Source organism: Chelonia mydas, chromosome 10 (assembly GCF_015237465.2).
Source record: "Chelonia mydas isolate rCheMyd1 chromosome 10, rCheMyd1.pri.v2, whole genome shotgun sequence".
Lineage (NCBI taxonomy): Eukaryota > Metazoa > Chordata > Testudines > Cheloniidae > Chelonia > Chelonia mydas.
In genome coordinates, this window is record NC_051250.2 from 34,396,320 (window position 1) to 34,414,609 (window position 18,290).

At 53.0% G+C, this 18,290-nt stretch overlaps 1 long non-coding RNA gene across 1 annotated transcript; it reads left to right on the forward strand.

Annotated features, from left to right (window-relative positions):
- The first annotated feature begins 454 nt into the window (after positions 1-454).
- On the forward strand, positions 455-13,681 carry LOC122461924. The gene is made up of 3 exons (XR_006284188.1): positions 455-995; positions 10,274-10,333; positions 12,102-13,681. It is a non-coding gene; the product is annotated as an uncharacterized LOC122461924 (long non-coding RNA).
- The last annotated feature ends 4,609 nt before the right edge of the window (positions 13,682-18,290 follow it).

The following is an 18,290-nucleotide window of genomic DNA, read 5'->3' on the forward strand; positions in this document are numbered from 1 at the left end:
TTAGGTATTCCTTCCTGAGCCAGCCCTAGACAAGTCCTCTCTTTCCTTTTGTGTCTCCTTCCCACCCTACCATTCTTGGAATGACTGACAGATCTGGTCAAACTATTCATTACAAATAATGATCCTCAACTAGTTTAAACTGGCATTGCTCTGATGTCAGTCAAGCTGCATAGATTTTCCCCAACTGAGAACATGGCACTGGATCTGTTACAAATGCAGACCTGTGTTTGGTTTGCAACTCATTTGAGAGCTCACTCTTTGTAAGTATTAGCTGAAAAATTTGGACCAATCATTTTCATGCCATGTGTTGTCCACAAACACTTCATTCCAACTATTTTGTATTCATTATTCATGTTCTGTGGTTGGTCTCTCTTAGGGGGCATATAAACCCCACATCACCTGAGAAGGCCTGAGAGCTCTATTAGCTGCACCTTGTTTCACCCAGAGGGTGTGTCAGGCTCAAGGAGGAGTTAAAAGGAAAGAGCTGAGAATGGTGGAGTCCCAGGAGTGAGGTGGTCTGGAGTTCCTTCTCTATGGGAAGGACCTGACTGAAGCCAGCTGGAGGAAGAACTGTGAGGAAAATGTACAGGAGTGGTGTTAGCTGCTGTGATGGGCCTTGAAAAAGGAGCAAGGCTCCAGGGAGGAAGCCTTGTGGGTTGGTGTTTGGTAGAAGAGTTGAGAACTGGGGGGAATGTGAGATAGACAAAAGGCTCAAGTCTGAGATGGGTCAAAGTTGTTTAGTTTGTATTTCATCTGGTTTGGGGGTTTTGCAAGGGACCTGTTAGCCAGCGTCCTGGAAGAAGCTTGGGCCTGACAAGGAGCCCTGGAAAGGTTGAAGATATTGTGCTGATTGCCATTATTTTGGGACACAGATAATGGGATGGAACCACAACGTGACCTGCTGGAGGACAAGCTCACTGCTGAAGTCCTGGGGACGAGAGCAAAGCAGAATTGCTGAAACACTATGTCATGCCCCAAGGGGATGCTGCAGGACAGTGAGTTGATGACAGCCCCTAATGCGCATGGTGTTGTTTCCCTCCCCATTTGGATGATTGAAATGGTTTAAGCAAGAGGCTGGCCAATAATGAATAACGCACTTCACCATAGGAGTGTTGGGATCATCACTGGTGTTAAAATCTGCTGACGTGTTCAGGCTTTGGGAACATTTTTTGTGACCTCTGCCTTTATCCAAATTCCAGTGAATAATGAAACAGATGGCTCCCAGCACATGTAATGTGAAAATCAGGGTTCCTTTATCCTTCTCAGTGCCTGGCCCTTCAGCCATCTTTTAGCCAAAATGTTCACTGTTCCCCACACTGTCACAAGGCCTGCAATGTCCATAGACATTCCTGAATTAAGGGAAGCAGCCTGGCTAGGGGAGGAGCCCCCTGCTGGAGAAGGGGATGAGGGAGTTTCTCTTTGCCTCCCGCTAACTCCACCCTGGGGGCATGTGCTTTCCCATGCTGGGACCTTATAAAGCAGCAGACTCACCCCTGCGGCACCTCCTGCTGGTTATCCTTAGGAATTAGCTCTTTTCCAGCCTGGAGCACCCTCTGCAGGCTGGCAATCTGCACTGCTCTGGCCCTCATGTCCCTCACAGATCCCAGTACCCCTTTCTCTAGGGTTCTGCCCCCTGCCAGTACCCCCACACTCTGCCTCTGGGTCTCCCCATCCTGGGGAACCCCCAACCCACTATCCCCACCTTGCCTCAGTCTGGGTTACTGCTAGTCATCACCAAGCCCCCACTCCCTGGGGCAGACTGCAGTGTAAAGGCCACTCGTCATAGGCAAGGGGATTCGGACCTGCTGCCTTCCAGTACCTCTATGGGCCTTGGACCAGGCCTTACAGCCTGGGGAGTTGCCAACCAGGAGCGCCCCTGCTTAGCCTGCTCCTTCCCCAGCACTGCACCACCTTCAGTACCCTGTTGGGTGGACCCTGCTCTCTCCTAGCCTGGAAAGAGACTCCTTGGGCCTCTGGCTCACAGCCTTTTTATCAGGCCAGCTGGGGCCTGACTGGGGCATGGCCCAGCTACGGCTGCTTCCCCAATCAGCCATCCCCAGCCACAGCCCTCTCCAGGGCTGCTTTTAACCCCTTCTATTTTAGGATTGGGGGTAGCCACCCTGCTAGAGACCTCCTCCTGCACCTGAAGCTTGCAGGAGGTCTCTCCCTCAGCTCTAATCTGAGTCTGGTTTAGTACACAGAGCAGTTAGGTTTTTTATGAGTGACTTTAAATCAAAAGGCTGAATCAAGATCTGACACTTCTCTTCAATTTACTGCCAAGCACTGCTATGACACCAAGGGCCTGTCGGCACTAGGCAAAGGAGGCGCTGCTAACCAACCATTGCTTGGATGACTCCGTGCTTTCAGCACTTGGGCATCCCCATGCAGCGCTTGTGTTGGGATGAGGCTTGTAGCCCAGGCCCATGTGAACTAAGAGCTACACTTGTTTGTCCCCCATGTAGCTGAGAAGTCAGGAGCCTCATGATTTCTCTGGTTCAGTCAGTCCTCTTCACTCCATCCCACTGTGCAGTCCCCTGCTCCAAATAACACTGATGGGCATCTGTTATTATTATTTCTGTGGTAGTCACATCTGTAAGAACCAAACAAGATCAGGACCCTGTTGGTCTAAGTGCTACACAGACACTTAGCCAGAGATCACCTCGGCCCTGAGGCGCTTACAATCGACATGGACAATGGAAGTGGCACAGAGATATTATACAGGTTGCCCACGGTCACACAGGGAGTCTGTGGCAGAGCCAGGGATCGTACCCACATCTCATGCCCATGCCTCTTCCTTAGCCTCAGGACCATCCTTCCATTGACAGAAATGCCTATTAAACTGAATACTATTGATCACTTTGCTCTGTCTTCGTTAAACCAGCCTATGGATTTCTGTAGTAGGGATAGGCTATTCTATTCAATTCCATTGTTTCCTTCAAGTAATTTCCATACAATTTCATCCTTACTCAGTTCTTTAGGTTTATTTCATATGGGCCAGTTATGTTTTTCCCACAGAGAGCGACCATAGACTCTCCGCCAGAATGCCTTTTATATTAAGAGAAAAAACCAAGAAAGAACAAAAGTAGGGTCCCCATGAGAGAGGGCACAGTGTGTGTTTCTTGCATAGCAGGCTGCATTTGAATGGAACACAAAATAGCAGCTGCCTCTGCAGCCAGGAGTGGGTCAGGGACTTCTCTCCAATTTAAAGGTCAAGTACACAAAATGGAATTGCAACAAGTTCACTAAACTGGAATCCGATTAGAGCTGAGGGGAGTGACCTGCTGCAAGCTTCCTGTGCTGAATCAGGTCCCAGAGTGTGAAAGCACATGCTCCCGTGGTGCAGTCAGGGGGAGAGAGAGCAGGCAGGAGGAAAAAGCAAAGATACCCTCCAGAGCGCCGTTGAGAAACTATCACTAAACTCTCTTATCATGTTGTTCTGGCCGGTTGAATCTGGTCTGGAGTTGGGGTGATGGGCATGGACAGTAAGAACATCAGAGTTGCCATTGACCTGGGGTGGAGGGGAAGGTTTGAACTCAGACGAGGGTGGGTTAGCATAATGTGATAGGAACTTGGCCTTGCTTCCCTGGAGGAGTCAGACCACACTTGCTGAGGAGTGCCTGATGTACCTGTATTAGAGAGAGTTCCATTTGGCCATTTTCACACCCCCTCTGGCCCCATTTCATGGGGTGGGAGGGCAGAATTTGGGCCATGGTTTTTGCTCCTGCAGGGTGGTGCTTCTTCCTTGTCTATTTGGGAATCATTGGGGAGCTGGGTGTGGCAATGAGAATGGTGAATCAGCCCCAGCCTGGCTGACAGGCTGGCTGCCAATTTGAGTCAATAGATAGAGGTGCATGTGTTGCCTGACCTCAACTCTTGCAGCTCCCCGCTACTCCCAGGGCAATTAGAAACCAGGAGCAAGTCGCAGCTGATGAAAATGGTGGTCAAAGTAAGGGTGAGCAATGCCACAACCCCTCCTTGCCCTCCCCCTGGGAGCACACACAGCCAGGCTGCCACACCTAGGCTAAGAGCAGCTGGTTGTTTTGACTATGAGTGACTATAGGATCAGCGGTTGTAGCACTGGTATCTTAGGGACATAGGGATCGGGACTGTTACCCAAATTTCTGCCCACAACCACTGGAAACTGGTTCCGACCAAACCAAGATTACCCCCTCGTTGCTGCAGATCCCTAGGCGTTGTGTGACAATGCCTTGAGGTGGGCTAGCTGCAGAGATTGAACTGCATCTCTGGATCTGGATGCACAAACCTCTACTGCTTGAGCTAAAGGAGCAGCTACTCACTGACCTGCTCCTTTAGCTCAGAGGCTGTAGCTGACTCAAACCTCGACACATCATCTAGCCACTAGAGGGGGACAAAGAGCCACATTGCATTAGCACAGATAAACATCTGGGTCCCGATCCTCAGCTGGTGTAAAGCAGGATAGCTCCACTGACGGCATGACGCTGGTGGAGATACGTGTTTTACACCAGCTCAGGAGCTGGATTCCAAAGCACTGAGTGTTTCCCTGCCCCAGATGAAGCTCTGAGTTGGGTTGGCCTCTGATACCAATGTGATTCATACATAGAATAATACACATCTAATTTGTGTCTTGACTCCAAATCCCGGCACCACTGATTTCCATGGCCTGACTCCATGGGCAAAGGGTATCGCAGTCCAGGGGAGGCTAAGGCTCCCCAAACTGCCACGCGTGGCCCCAGCCACGCTCCATCCCGAGGTCTCCTCCTGCTTCCAGTCACTTCCTCTGTGGCCTCAGCCCAGGCAGGCTGCTCCTCTGTCCCAAAGTGGGCTGGGGCTAGGGTGGGCTGGCCTGCGGCCCAGGACTCAGGGGGATGCAGGCCAGTGCTGAGGCCGCCCAGGGCTGGGGCAGGGTGGGCCGGTGGCCACGGTAGGGGGCTCAGGGCTCTAGCAGGAGGCAGGGGTGGAAGGGGTGGGGGAAAGGGGAAGGGGCAGGGCTGGGGACTAGCCTCCCCAAACAGGTGATTCACGTGCCGCCCGTGCTTGACTCACATCAACTCAAACAGCAGAAGGATCCAATCCTGCGCTGTTCCTATGTAGGGAATGAGAGAAGAGCGGAAACATACAGCAGGCACATGACTAGGCACCTCAAACAGAAGCAGAGACAAACGCATAAACGTGCTTCCCCCTGCAGATCAAATGCTTGTTTCTGTTCCTCTGTAGAGACAGACAAAATTGCAAGGCAGCTTGGGTTGAAGATATTCTCTGCACTTAAATATACACAAGATAAGGGCTTGTAAAACAACACTGGCCTTCCTTACTCTCTCCATGCTCGATCCTGCCTGAGGGAGCTACTAAAGCAATTTGAAGCAAAAAGACCCCCCTCCCCCCCACACACACACACTAAACCACCTTTCATAGAATCCTAGAATATCAGGGTTGGAAGGGACCTCAGGAGGTCATCTAGTCCAACCCCCTGCTCACAGCAGGACCAATCCCCAACTAAATCATCCCAGCCAGGGCTTTGTCAAGCCTGACCTTAAAAACCTCAAAGGAAGGAGATTCCACCATCTCCCTAGGTAACCCATTCCAGTGCTTCACCACCCTCCTAGTGAAACAGTGTTTCCTAATATCCAACCTAAACCTGCCCCACTGCAACTTGAGACCATTACTCCTTGTTCTGTCACCTATCACCACTGAGAACAGCCGAGCTCCATCCTCTTTGGAACCGCCCTTCAGGTAGTTGAAGGCTGCTATCAAATCCCCCCTCACTCTTCTCTTCTGAAGACTAAGTCACCCCAGTTCCCTCAGCCTCTCCTCATAAGTCATGTGCCCCAGCCCCCTAATCATTTTCACTGTCCTCTGCTGGACTCTCTCCAATTTGTCCACATCCTTTCTGTAGTGGGGGGCCCAAAACTGGACGCAATACTCCAGATGTGGCCTCATCAGTGCCAAATAGAGGGGAATAATCACTTCCCATGATCTGCTGGCAATGCTCCTACTAATGCAGCCCAATATGCCGTTAGCCTTCTTGGCAACAAGGGCACACTGTTGACTCATATCCAGCTTCTCGTCCACTGTAATCCCCAGGTCCTTTTCTGCAGAACTGCTGCTTGACCAGTCAGTCCCCAGCCTGTAGCGGTGCATGAGATTCTTCGGTCCTAAGTGCAGGACTCTGCACTTGTCCTTGTTGAACCTCATCAGATTTCTTTCGGCCAAATACTCCAATTTGTCTAGGTCACTCTGGACCCTATCCCTACCCTCCAGTGTATCTACCTCTCCCCTCAACTTAGTGTCATCTGCAAACTTGCTGAGGGTGCAATTTATCCCATCATCCAGATCATTAATAAAGATGTTGAACAAGACCGACCCCTGGGCACTCTGGCTGCCAGCTAGACATTGAGCCATTGATCACTACCCATTAAGCCCAACAATCTAGCCAGCTTTCTATCCACCTTATAGTCCATTCATCCAATCCATACTTTTTTAACTTGCTAGCAAGAATACTGTGGGAGACCATATCAAAAGCTTTCCTGAAGTCAAGCTATATCATGTCCATTGCCTTCCCCATATCCACAGAGCCAGTTATCTCATCATAGAAGGCAATCAGGTTGGTCAGGCATGACTTGCCCTTGGTGAATCCATGTTGACTGTTTCTGATCACCTTCCTCTCCTCCAAGTGCTTCAAAATGGTTTCCTTGAGGACCTGCTCTTAATCACTCCTACAAGACAATAAACGTTCTGCTGATAACCAACCTCTCAGCTCCCCTCCCAGCCACTGATTTGAATCAAGATCATCCTGTCTGCTACTTGGAAGGAAAACAATAACGTTCTGGAGAGCAAATTGAAAGAGCAGATCATTTTAGACCAGCACAGAGACATGCCAGACACCCCTAACTAGGAGGGAAGAGACCCACTTTTTTATTTTTTAGCCACATCTGTATAATTGTTCTCCCCTTCTGTGCTACCATAAGCCTCCTCCTCCGGTGTGTTTCAAGGGGTGGCTATGATCAGTTCACCAGATGTCCCACTTAAAGTGTTTAGCTGTTTCTAGATCAGGTCTGCGTAGCTGTGTATACAAGCATGCTGGAAAAGGAGCTAGCCTTGAGGTGAAGGTACTAGAGTGGCCCTCAGGAAATCCAGATTTCATTTCCTGTTCTGCCCAGACTTGTTGTGTGACCTCGGGCAAGCTGTGATTCTCTGTGCCTTATCTCTACTCAGACTGTAAGCTCCCCAGGGCCTGCAGTGATCTTTACTAGGCATGTACAGCATGGAGTACTAAGAGGCTTTGATCGTGGTTCATGTGATATTGGTCACAACAACAATAAGATCAGAGTAATTATAGCCATAAACTCCTCCCCACAGAAGTCAGGAAAGCTTCTTTCCCCTGCACAGAGGATGACGAACAAAGCCAAGCATGTGCCTAGCCAGCTGCCCAGTGATCCTGCATCTACCAGGCTAATGGTTTGATGGATAGTGAATCCTCTGCACCTGCATCTCCAGCCCTTCTGGTGTCACTCCGGCTGGCTAACCCCCATGCCGAGTGACATGTTCCCCTCCTCACTCGTCACAGACAAAGCCCTTGCAGGCTGCCTCTCCCAGGCACCAGAATCTTTCCAGGAAGTGGCTAATTCTTGGTTGCGGAACCAAGCAGTTTATTTAGAGCAATTAAACCGGAGCTCAGCCCTGACCAGCTTAGCAATTTCTCCCCTGAGCAGCTCTCATGCAGCAGCTGGGGCTGTCATCCTGCACAACGAACTTCGCTATGGAGCAGGCATGTGGGTCATGCATAGATTGAATAATAATAATAATAACACCACTTAACAGTCGCATAGAGCGCTCCATCTTCAAAGCACCTTACAAACATTAACTAATTAAGATCAAAGAGATGAAAGGGGCCTGATCATGAAGCCCGTGTTCTCACCAGAACTGTTTCAAACACATTTTCCACCTAACACAGTTTGAGGCTGCACCTAAACCATTTTATAAAACCCAGACTCTAGTACAGTCTCTCAGCAGTTTCAACCAGGAGAGTTATTAATGAAACTTCCTACCCACAGTGTGTTAGCAATAGTGGTCCTAGCCGCTGATAGTTAGGGAGCGCACTAGCAAACAGGTGCTTGAAACTTTGATCAGGGTTCAAGACACGGTATGGACAGAACCTAAAGGCAGCTTGTTGGTCAGTTGGCACCTGTTGTAGTGACCTCAGCCTTGCTAATAACACAGGCAGTGCCCTGCGGACATGGAATGAGATAGATAGATAACCTTGGAGTGAATCTGTACCAAGGAACGTAGAGGCATGTTACTCTTGGAATAAATCTATCCATCGTTCCAGTAATGTACGTAAAAACTGCCAGGTATATTACAGAATTCCTGGCTGAGGAATAGCTACCCCTTAAATGGATGGGGATGGGCACAGACCAGGAGTGGGGCATGCTGGGAAGGGAGCTGGCAGAGGCTGTACAAACTAAAACTGATTAGAGGGGAAACACATGGGAGAGAGAAGACCCCAAGGGAAAGTCCAGTAGGTACCATTAAGGCCCTTTGGCAGGTCTCTGTTAGTGGAATCAGGAACCCCAGTAGCCCCATAGATCTATTGCTCTATTCCAAAACTGAGACGGACAACTGGAACCTGTTGCAAATTTTCAACGGGAATTTCCCCTAGAGGTAAATGAGCCCAGACTTCAGAACTATGTGTAATGCCAGGCATCAGCAGCAGGGATCAAACCTTCGACCCCTGGAGCTGAATGCATGAGCTATAAAAGATACATCTATTAGCCAAGGCTGTAGCAGGCTCATCATTCTCCAGGGCAGGGATGGGAAAACTTTTTGGCCCAAGGGCCACATCTGGGAATAGAAATTGTATGGCGGGCCATGAATGCTCACAAAATTGGGGTTGGAGTGTGGGAGGGGCTGAGGGCTCTGGTTGGGAGTGCGGGCTCCAGGGTGGGGCCAGAAATGAAAAGTTCAGGGTGCGGGAGGGGGCTCTGGGATGGGGTCAGGGGGGTTAGGTGTGGAGGGGTGAGGGATCTGGCTGGGGATGAGGAGTTTGGGGTGTAGAAGGGCGCTCTGGGCTGGGACTGAAGGGTTTGGAGGGCAGGGGATGGTTCAGGGGTGCAGCCACCAGGCAGTGCTTACCTCAAGCGGCTCCCGCAAGCAGCGGCACGTCCCTTCTCCAGCTCCTATGCGGAGGTGCAGCCAAGTGGTTCTGCACACTGCCCTGTCCGCAGGCACCACCCCTGCAGCTCCTGTTGGCCGTGGTTCCTGGCTAAGGGGAGCTTGGGGGGCAGCACTTGGGGCAGGGGCAGCATGCAGAGTGGAGCCCCCTAGCTGCCCCTATATGTAGGAGCTGGAGGGGGGCCATGCTACTGCTTCTGGGAGCCACGTGGAGCAGCCTCTGACCCTGCTCCCCGGCTGAAGCACCGGAGTGGGGCAAGCCTCAGACCCCACTCCCCAGCAGGAGCTCGAGGGCGGGATTAAAACGGCTGGCGGGCCAGATCTGCCCTGCAGACCGTAGTTTGCCCACCCCTGCTCCAGGGAACATAGCTGCCACTAGAGGGGGTCAGAGCACCACTCTGAGCAAGCCTGGGATTACACGTTACCCGTAGAACCCACTGGCCAGTGTGTGTCATGCATCCCACTCTCTGCTGGATCCGTAGAGGTTGTGAGTATATCACAGGTCCCAGCGCTTCAGGGCAAGCAGATTAGCAGGTTCAGGTCTGGAGGTGCCAGCAGAGATGGCAGCCATCACACCCGGCCTTTTGTAATGGTCCCCACCACTCACCAGCCTTTCCTTCTCTGGTACCTCCTCTCTGAGGATCTCAAAGCACTTTGCCAACCTGCAGTAACCTTCTAGCGTCCCTGGGATGTGAGTGTCCTTCCCCCATTTTGCTGACAGGGGAATCGAGATGGGAAAGGGGCTTGGTTTCCAGGGGTGCTGAGCACCCTAAATCTGTCAGAGTTCACAAGCGCTGCAGGGTCTTGCCCCGCTGCAAAGCAGGCACCAGGTGACTTGCCCTCACCCAGGGAGTCCTCAGCAGCCCCGGGAATGGAAGTTAGGAGCCCAGCCCCTGCTCTGAGCACCAGGCACTCCCCCTGCCAGGGTGCTTCTGGGATGGAATCTGTGCTCGGGTGGACTCGTTCCCTTTTCCGCCAGTGTTGGCCCCTGATTTGCTGCACTGGGCGGGAGGTGCTCGTTGAGAGTTGCTGGCTGCCCAGCTCCAATTGAACAATCCCCCTGCGTTAGGGTGGCCAACAACTCCTTACAAGAGACGTCTCTTATGTCTTCATCTCTATACAGGAAGATTGGGAGTGGCTGTGTGCTGCAGAAAGCAGCAAAAAATAGCCCTGGCAAGCATAGGTGAGTCCTGCTTATTGGTATTAATACTAATAATGATGATAATAGTAACAATATCAGGGGAGAGGTGGAGCAGGAATGCTAAGGAAACAGTTTCTGAAATACAGTGTTGGCAACCCTCCCTGCCCAGCATACAGCCTAATCGAGCAGGAGAGTGACTGGATGCCAGCCCAACCTGCTCCACCCACTCAGATGATGGGGGCTTTCCTTTGCTCCACATCCTGTGTCCTGGGACATCAGAGCCAGCTGCCCTCTTCTGGCCCTGCTCACATCAGATCTAGCTACCTCCTCTCCTCAGCACTTCTAAGGCACCTGTTGGAGATGTTCTCTGGCCTGTGTTCTCCAGGGCTCAGACTAGACTGACCCTTCTGGCCTTGGAATCTATGAATCACCATGTCTCCTGGCATGCCCCCGCTAAGGCTGACTCATTATCACCTGCCTCCCTGCCCTCCTTATCCCTGGCCTCAGCACTGCCGAGCCAGGATGCAAATCCTGAGTCACTCACTCGCCCTCCGAAGCACGGCTGTGTCCCATGGACAGTGCCACTGACCTCCAGCAGGAAGCCATGTTCCCTGGGGGATCAGTGGAGCCTTGTATATAAGGGCCTAACTCCAAATCCCATCTGGCAGCTGTTTATGCCCCTTCAGTAGAAACCAGTCTGGCCTGTCTCGGTGCTGGAGTCTCAAACCACCCACCACTGCTCTCCTGGGATGTGACTGCATGTGGGCTGAGGGCATCCCCCTGGCCAGGATAGCACTGAGCTGGTTTGCTTTGCTATTCCAGCTATTACTCCCCCTGGTTCTCTGCCTGCCGCTCACAGAAAGCAGCAGCAGGTGATGAGTCTGCAGCATGGGAGCAGCTTACAGATGACAGCCCAGCCCTGCCAGTAGCTGGCCGCAGAGCTGAGTTTGTAGGTACTGTTGGGGACGGCAGACTGGAGCACATCCAGGTCATGCTGCAGCCTGGATCCACACCTGAGCTCACCGTTCCCCAGCTGCGGGAAAGTCCCGCAAAACGCTTCAGTGATCCAACCCCAAACAGACAATGGGCCCTTTGCAGAATTCCACCAACTCCCCGCATCTCTACCAGGGTGCCCCCCCCCCCGCCTCAATACCCTCTCCATCACACGAAAAGGCAGCCCATCTCCAAGGGCTAAAGGGAAATGGTTGGTTGGTTTTTTTAGTGCAACAACGCACTAACCTGCATGTTTCAAAGGAGAACAAGCTGAGCTGGCTTGATGGGTAGTAATGATGTAAGGCAGGGTGGCTCAGTGCATGGGACATGGGGCTAGGCGGCTGGAGAGTCACAGATCTGGGTTCTCTACCTGGCCCTGCCACAGCCTCACTATGTGACCTTGGGAAAGTCATGTAGCCTCTCTGTGCCTCAGTTTCCTCTTCAATACAATGGGAACGAGGATTCTCACCTTTGCAAAGTGCTGTGATGGTTACAGATGAATAGTGCCATGCCAGTGCTGAGGGTTACTGTTAACTCATCCTCTTGCCTCAGGGTATAGACTGATCCCTGGCTGAAGTCAGGAAGAAACACCCACCCACCCACCTATGGTATACTGTATAGTTATGGTGGGGAGGGTTATGCCTTCCTCTGAAGAGTCACTGGCCTAAATGGACATTGGCCTTTTTTTGCTGAGGCAGCCTATGGGCTAGCTGGACCCTGGTCCAGCCGCATTAGCAGCATGAGAACATTAATAGCTCCTGATCCTGAGGTAGCAGATCAGATCCAAAACCTTACTGCACAGTGACATGACCTTCAGTTCCAGATGTTGGCCAGGAAGCTCCAGTTCAGCCACTCACTTGGAATGGCCCTGTTGTTACCAGCTACACATGTCGCAGCCCTGACCCCGCGCCAGGCACCCTGCACGGCCAGCCCGTCCAGTCTGCCCTCAGAGCCCCAGAGCTCTGTGGGCTGGGCGGGACAGAGCCTCTAGGGGGCACACGGAGAGAGAACCCAGACCTCCTGGAAGTGTGTCTGTGGAGCCTCCAGACTCCACCAGAACAGCCACATGCAGCTGCCAGTCACTTTTTCAGGTTTAAAACTCTTCATTAGGCATGAAAATAACTGCTGAGCTCAACCACTTATTTGGGGGGGTGTCCATTTGCTGGGATGTTAAAGGGTTAAACTAGCCCCTTTCCCCAGTGTTTGTGCCCGCTGCTTACCTTTGTGAGAGCCCCCTCTAGCTCCCAAATGCCCTTGTGTTAACTCTTCAGATGCCAGGTCACTTTACAACTGAACAGAATCTCGTGGACAGGCTAGTTCCAGAACAGGGTTAGAGAGTGAAGGAAGGGCCAGATCCCGACATGCTTACACCTCTCCAGTGGCATCTCACTCCACAGTGAGCCCCATTGTTTTCTATTACACTACCCCTGGAGTCAAGGGCTCCGCACCTTGTTGGCAGAAACTGGTCCAAAGGAAGAGAACCCCCAGCAGCCAAAGGATAAAACGAGTTAGATGTGTTACAATTCCACAGGCCACAATACTGACCGTTACAGCCCCCAGCTCGTCTGGGAGAGAACACGGTGTCTGGAGAGCTTGTCAGGTGGGGGATTGCTGGGCCTCCAGGGAGACATTTGTCCGCATGTGCCACGCACCGCCAGCCTAGAGGTCACTGCTCTGTGAAGAGCTTGGAGAGAGCTGGAGGGGCAATCACCATTTAGAGAGCAGATGTATCTGCCGGGACGGTGCATGTGCAAAATGTGGGACATTCAAACTGCCCCACCCCTGCCATGCACAGGCAGCCCCACCAGGAGAGCTCCTAACACCAGAGGCAAGAAGCATCAGATGCCAGCACAGAGGGTTGCTCTGGGAATGGAGAACACCCTCTCCCCGCTGGTCTGGCAGGAAGAGCTTTTGCCTTCCTCACCCCCTGCCAGGACCTGATATGAGCTGGCTCCTCCTGGTGAGCTGGGGAACTTACTGACCCTTCCCCAATGAGTGGGCAGACGAGATGCCTTCAGTAAAGCAACGTATGCTCAGCTCCCACACAAGTAACTTTTCCTGTTGTGGGAATTTGAGGTTGAAGCGCCCTCTGGTGCTCATTCTGCATCCTGCCGCGCAGCAATGTGGCCTTGTGCTCCCTGCCTGCCCAGTCAGCGCACCTGGTGCCTGCAGCCAAAAGCCAGCATGTTCTTTGCTGTACGTTTGGCAGTTATGGAAAGTTTGGCTCTTGGGTCACTGAGCGACAGCTCAGGAAAGCCAGGCCTAGTGCAGGCAGGTGACAGGAAAGCTTCATCCTCCCTGGATACCCACGCACAGAGCTCTGCCAGTGCTCCCGGCAACTCCAGCCCTGCCCCTCTCCAGCTCTGCATTGCCCCTGGGTCAGGGCTTGCAGCACTTCCCACAGTAGGCTTTGCTGCGTGTGGGGGAGAGCACTAGCCAGAGAATATCCAGGCCCCACTCCCCTGGGCTGGGGAGGATCTCAGCATTCCTGCCTCCCAGCTCAGGTTAAAGGCTCTGGCAACCCCCACAGGCACATGCATGTGTCCTAGTTCACCCCAGTCCCAGAGGAGTCATGGAGGGTTCCCAGGGCAAAGGGCGGAGCCTTACCCCTGATCAGAGGCTCATGGGCTCCCCATAGCTCTGAAGAAAGGGTGAGATCTGCATGCCCACAACCCTCCATCAGCCAGTTCAGCCTTAGACCAAGGGGCTTAACCCTCTGTGACAGGGGCTGTCCTACAGGAGGTAGGCAGGCAGGGAAGGAAGGGGGTTCATGGGCATATAGGGTTGCAGTTTGTGGCACCGGAATGACCCACTGTGACCCAGTCCTGCGGTCAGAGCTCTGCACATGGAAGGCTCCCCCACCTCACGTGACAGAGGCTCTTGGGTCAGACTGAGCCAGGACTGGCTGGTTCCAAATGTGATGCTGCCATGGGGTGGTGATAGGGAAAAAGCCCATCTTGGCCTACCTGTAGTAACTGACTGCCTAGGTGGCTGCTTGGCAGCTAATTGACTAATGAGCACCTGAGCCTGATAAAAAGCTGCCGTAGCTCAGCTGAGGGAGGGTGCTCCTTGAGAGACAGGTTACCCCAGCCACTGAGACTTACCTGTCTGGTGCATAGCATATAGCCCTGAGGAGCTGCTGAATGTGGGAGCAGAAGCTGAACTGAACCCTGACATGGACCCTGGAGGGGCTGGGATTCAAGGGTCTGAAGAAGAGGTGCTTAGATTCTATCTGGGAGTTAATAAATCAGAGCCCCACAAAAGGGGGTCCCTGCTTGAAATACTTGGGTCTGAATAAGTCACTGAGGGAAATGCAACTTTAGGGTCACCAGGGGGTGGGTGTGAGGGTGGTGCCCTATTACTGGACTCCTGCAGCTCTGCCTGTCTGAGGCTGTGGCTATACTAGGGAGGCTCTCCCTCCATAGCACTGGAGTGTAGACGGAGCCTGCACTGACAGAAGGGCTATCCTGTGGGGTAGGAACCTCCCTGTGCAACAGTAGTTAATGCAACAGAAGCATTCTTCCATTGCCATGGCTGTGCGTAAGCTGGGGGTCAGACTAACAGCGGGACAGGGAGGTTGTTTCACACCCCTGGCTGATGTAGCTGTGCTGTCCTAACTTGTCAGTGTAGACTAAGCCTGAGTCTGCAGGCAGCCTGAAACGATAGCTCTAAGAGAGTGCTGAGCTGCTCCTGTTCAGCTCAATGGGGTGTTCACCCTGAGGTCTCATGCTGATAGCCCTGTTAACTGTTTTAGTGCTGATCCTTTTAACAGGAACCCCCAGCTATTCTTGGAGTGTGGGCAGAGCTGTGAGCAGGCACTGCAGATGGTGAGTCACCTGGTCCTGGAGGCTCTTTTACAGGATCTGAGAGAATAGCTGCTTAACTTAGTTTCAAGCCCCATTAACAAGTGGTTTTATTTCAACAGAGGTGGCAAGCATCACTTCACAGCCCAGAAATAGCCAGGCACTTGCACCTTCCGAGTTGCAGGGCTCAGAGGGGAGGGAATGCCTCTGCTCTCTGCAAGACCCAGCTACTGCTGCTTGGGCCACATTCCTTTACTAGCGTCTTCCCCTCCCTTTAAGCCTCTCACCCCAGGACTATGTCCCAAATCCCCTTTGTTCCCACTCCCCAGCTCACTTCCTTAGCTCCACCAGTGCCCCCTCGTGGGGGAGAAGAGATAGGACTTCTCTGGGATGACTAATGAGGACTTGTTAGTGGTGCTGCAGGACACAGACAGACCTTGTGGTTCTCACAGTAATTATCTCCACCAGCTGGGGTCTGGCCTGGACTGGGTTGCTTACTACACTGCATGGTTCACCAGCCCCAATCCTCTCCCATTCCTGGCTGTGGGCTTTTGTGCTGTGATCTCCCTAACTCAGCATGCCCAGTGCCACCTTTCACCCTGCTTCTGCAACATCTATTCTAGTCAAAACAAAATCCACTGCCCTCTAACCGCTCCGTGCACAGGGCTTGGTGTGCTCAGCTATCCAGGACAGAGAGCTTGTGTGCCTGCTCAGGGCTGTCCAGGACACAAACAGCTGGCCATCTACAAATTCTAATCATGTGCAATAATGTCCTGGGCTTCTATTCCCTTTGCTGCACGTGGGGCTTAATCAGAGTCTGGCTTGGCCTTGGCTCCTTAAAGGGACAGATGCACTAATGAACAACACCCACATAGCACTGACTGGCAGAAGAGCGCAAGGGCAGAGGGGCATAATCAATCCCCCTTCCATCAGTGAGCAAACCGAAGCAGAGGGCATGAAGTGATAGGCCCAAGGCCACTCAGTGGCCCAGTGGGGCCTAGGACCTGCTCTTCCTGATTTGTAGCCTACTGTGTGAGCTGCTGGATCACCCGTGGACAGGCCATAGGAATAGCCCCACTGCATAGAGAGGGTCGGTCACTCAGTGACTTGCACCCTTAGCTGGAAGGCCATCCATCCCCAGTCGCTGAGGGGTTCCTCGCAGCTGGCCTTGGAAACACAATCACCATCCCTTTACAGGGAGGAGCCAGGACTAAACCGAGTGGGATGCCCGCCCCTAAATCTTCTGCTAGGACTGGAAATGAAACCTCCCATGCCTGCTGGGTAGACAGCCAAGCCCACGCGCGATGGTGGCAGGACAAGGCATGTGCGCGTGCGTGTAATTGAACACCCAGGCATGACAGGTGGCAGTGGCCTGTGTGAAGCTAATCTCCGCCTTTGGCCTGCCTGTAGACACCTGTAATCCCCAGATAGGGATTATCTCACATGAGAGCGACACTGCGAAGAGCAAGGAGGGGAGAGAAATATCTTCTGTGCCTGGGCCATTCCTGTGAGGATCTCGGCCTGATCCCAACAGGGATTCTATGGGTCCGACTGCAGCAGCACCCTCACCCGCCAGTGAGATCCATTAAACCGCAGAACCGTCAGCGTTTAGGACACTTATCCTGGGAAGGACAAAGCCCCAGGGAACATGCTGTCGGGAGCAACCTAATGCACCAGATAATCCCTGGACGGGGCCTTGTTGCTCTCCATTTTACCAGGCATCACAGTGACAACCTGGGTCCTCTTCAAACTTATTCTCTCTGGCTGCCCCATGGAAAGGGCTTAACTAAAAGCTGCAGCACGGCTGCAGAGCTGGGATGGCAGCATAGATGGCGCTGGGGGACGAGCACGGGGAAGGAGCCACTTCAGTGCCATTAAAAACCCAGTCAAGGCCCCAGTGATGGGGCCAGAATGGTAATGGGCTAAAGGGGGGTTAAATAAGAGACAGTGTGAGGACCGTTCTCCTACCTTTGCTAAATGTGAAGGGGACTCCCCTCTTCTTTGGCTGGAGCCAGTGGGGCTACAGAGCCTTTTGTCTCCAGGCGACTAGTACAGCTCCAGCCCAGGCCAGTAACGGCTGAAAGCCATTTACATATGACAGCTGATCCTGGCCTCGGTGGTGGCTTTACTCCAGGTCTCGGGGGACCCATGTCCAGGTCAGAGGTCGCACTGTTAGCCCCCTTGCTAGCAGTCTCTGCAGAGAAGGGCCACAGCAGTGCTGGCCTTGGAAATGGAAGGCCCGAGGCATGGCAGAGTGAAAGCTCGTGCTGAGGTGGCCTGTGTTATGAATAATTGGAGGCCACGAGGCTGAAGAGCTGCCCATTGCCTGTGTCTTACTGGAATTAAACACGTATGGGAAATGAACAGCATGAGGCCTCTAGAAAGGCACCAGGCGTGAGAACATAGGTGCTGACTTATTCAGATCCCGCAGGGTACTCCCCCCGACTCTGACCCAGCCCCCACTCCACCCCTTCTTCCAACTCCCCACTCCACCCTGCCTCTTCCCATCCCTGCCCTGACCCGACTCCACCCCTTTCTCCAAGCCCCCACCCTGCCTCTTCCTGTCCCTGCTCCTCCCTCTCCCCGCAGTGCCCCCTGCACGACACTGAACAGCTGGTCACGGTGGCTGCGAGGTGCTGGGAGGGAGGGAGAGGAGCTGATCGGTGGCGCTGGGGGGAGGAATTGATGGGCAGGGCTGCCAGCAGAAGGGACATGCTGTGGGGGAGCTGGCTGCCGGTCGGTGCTGAGCACCCACTTTTTTTTTCCATGGGTGCTCCAGCCCTGGAGCACCTGCAAAGTTGGCACCTCTGAGTGAGAGAGCGTGGAAAAAGAGAAATGAAAGATAGGAGCCAACAGATGACATTTGCTGAGCACAATAATCCAGGCCACCCCCTCCCCATAGGGAGGATCCTGAGCTCCTAAACCCTTCAGAGCACAGGCCATGTTAGCTGTCGCGGCTCCATGGAAGCAGGGTGTCCCCTCCTCCCCAGGCTCAGAACACCAAATCCATGTTCCTTGCGGCCCGGGCCAGGCTCAGAGCATCCAAGCTGGTCGGTTAACCATGTAATCCAAGTCTAAGGGGCAGCGGCCAGCCAGGTAAGAGTGTCTGGTCCAGGCTTGTCCCAGGATGCAGCTAGGGTTGCCAACTCTGACTGAAGCTATTCTGAGAGATTTTTTTTTTTCCAGCATGATGTAATGTCATT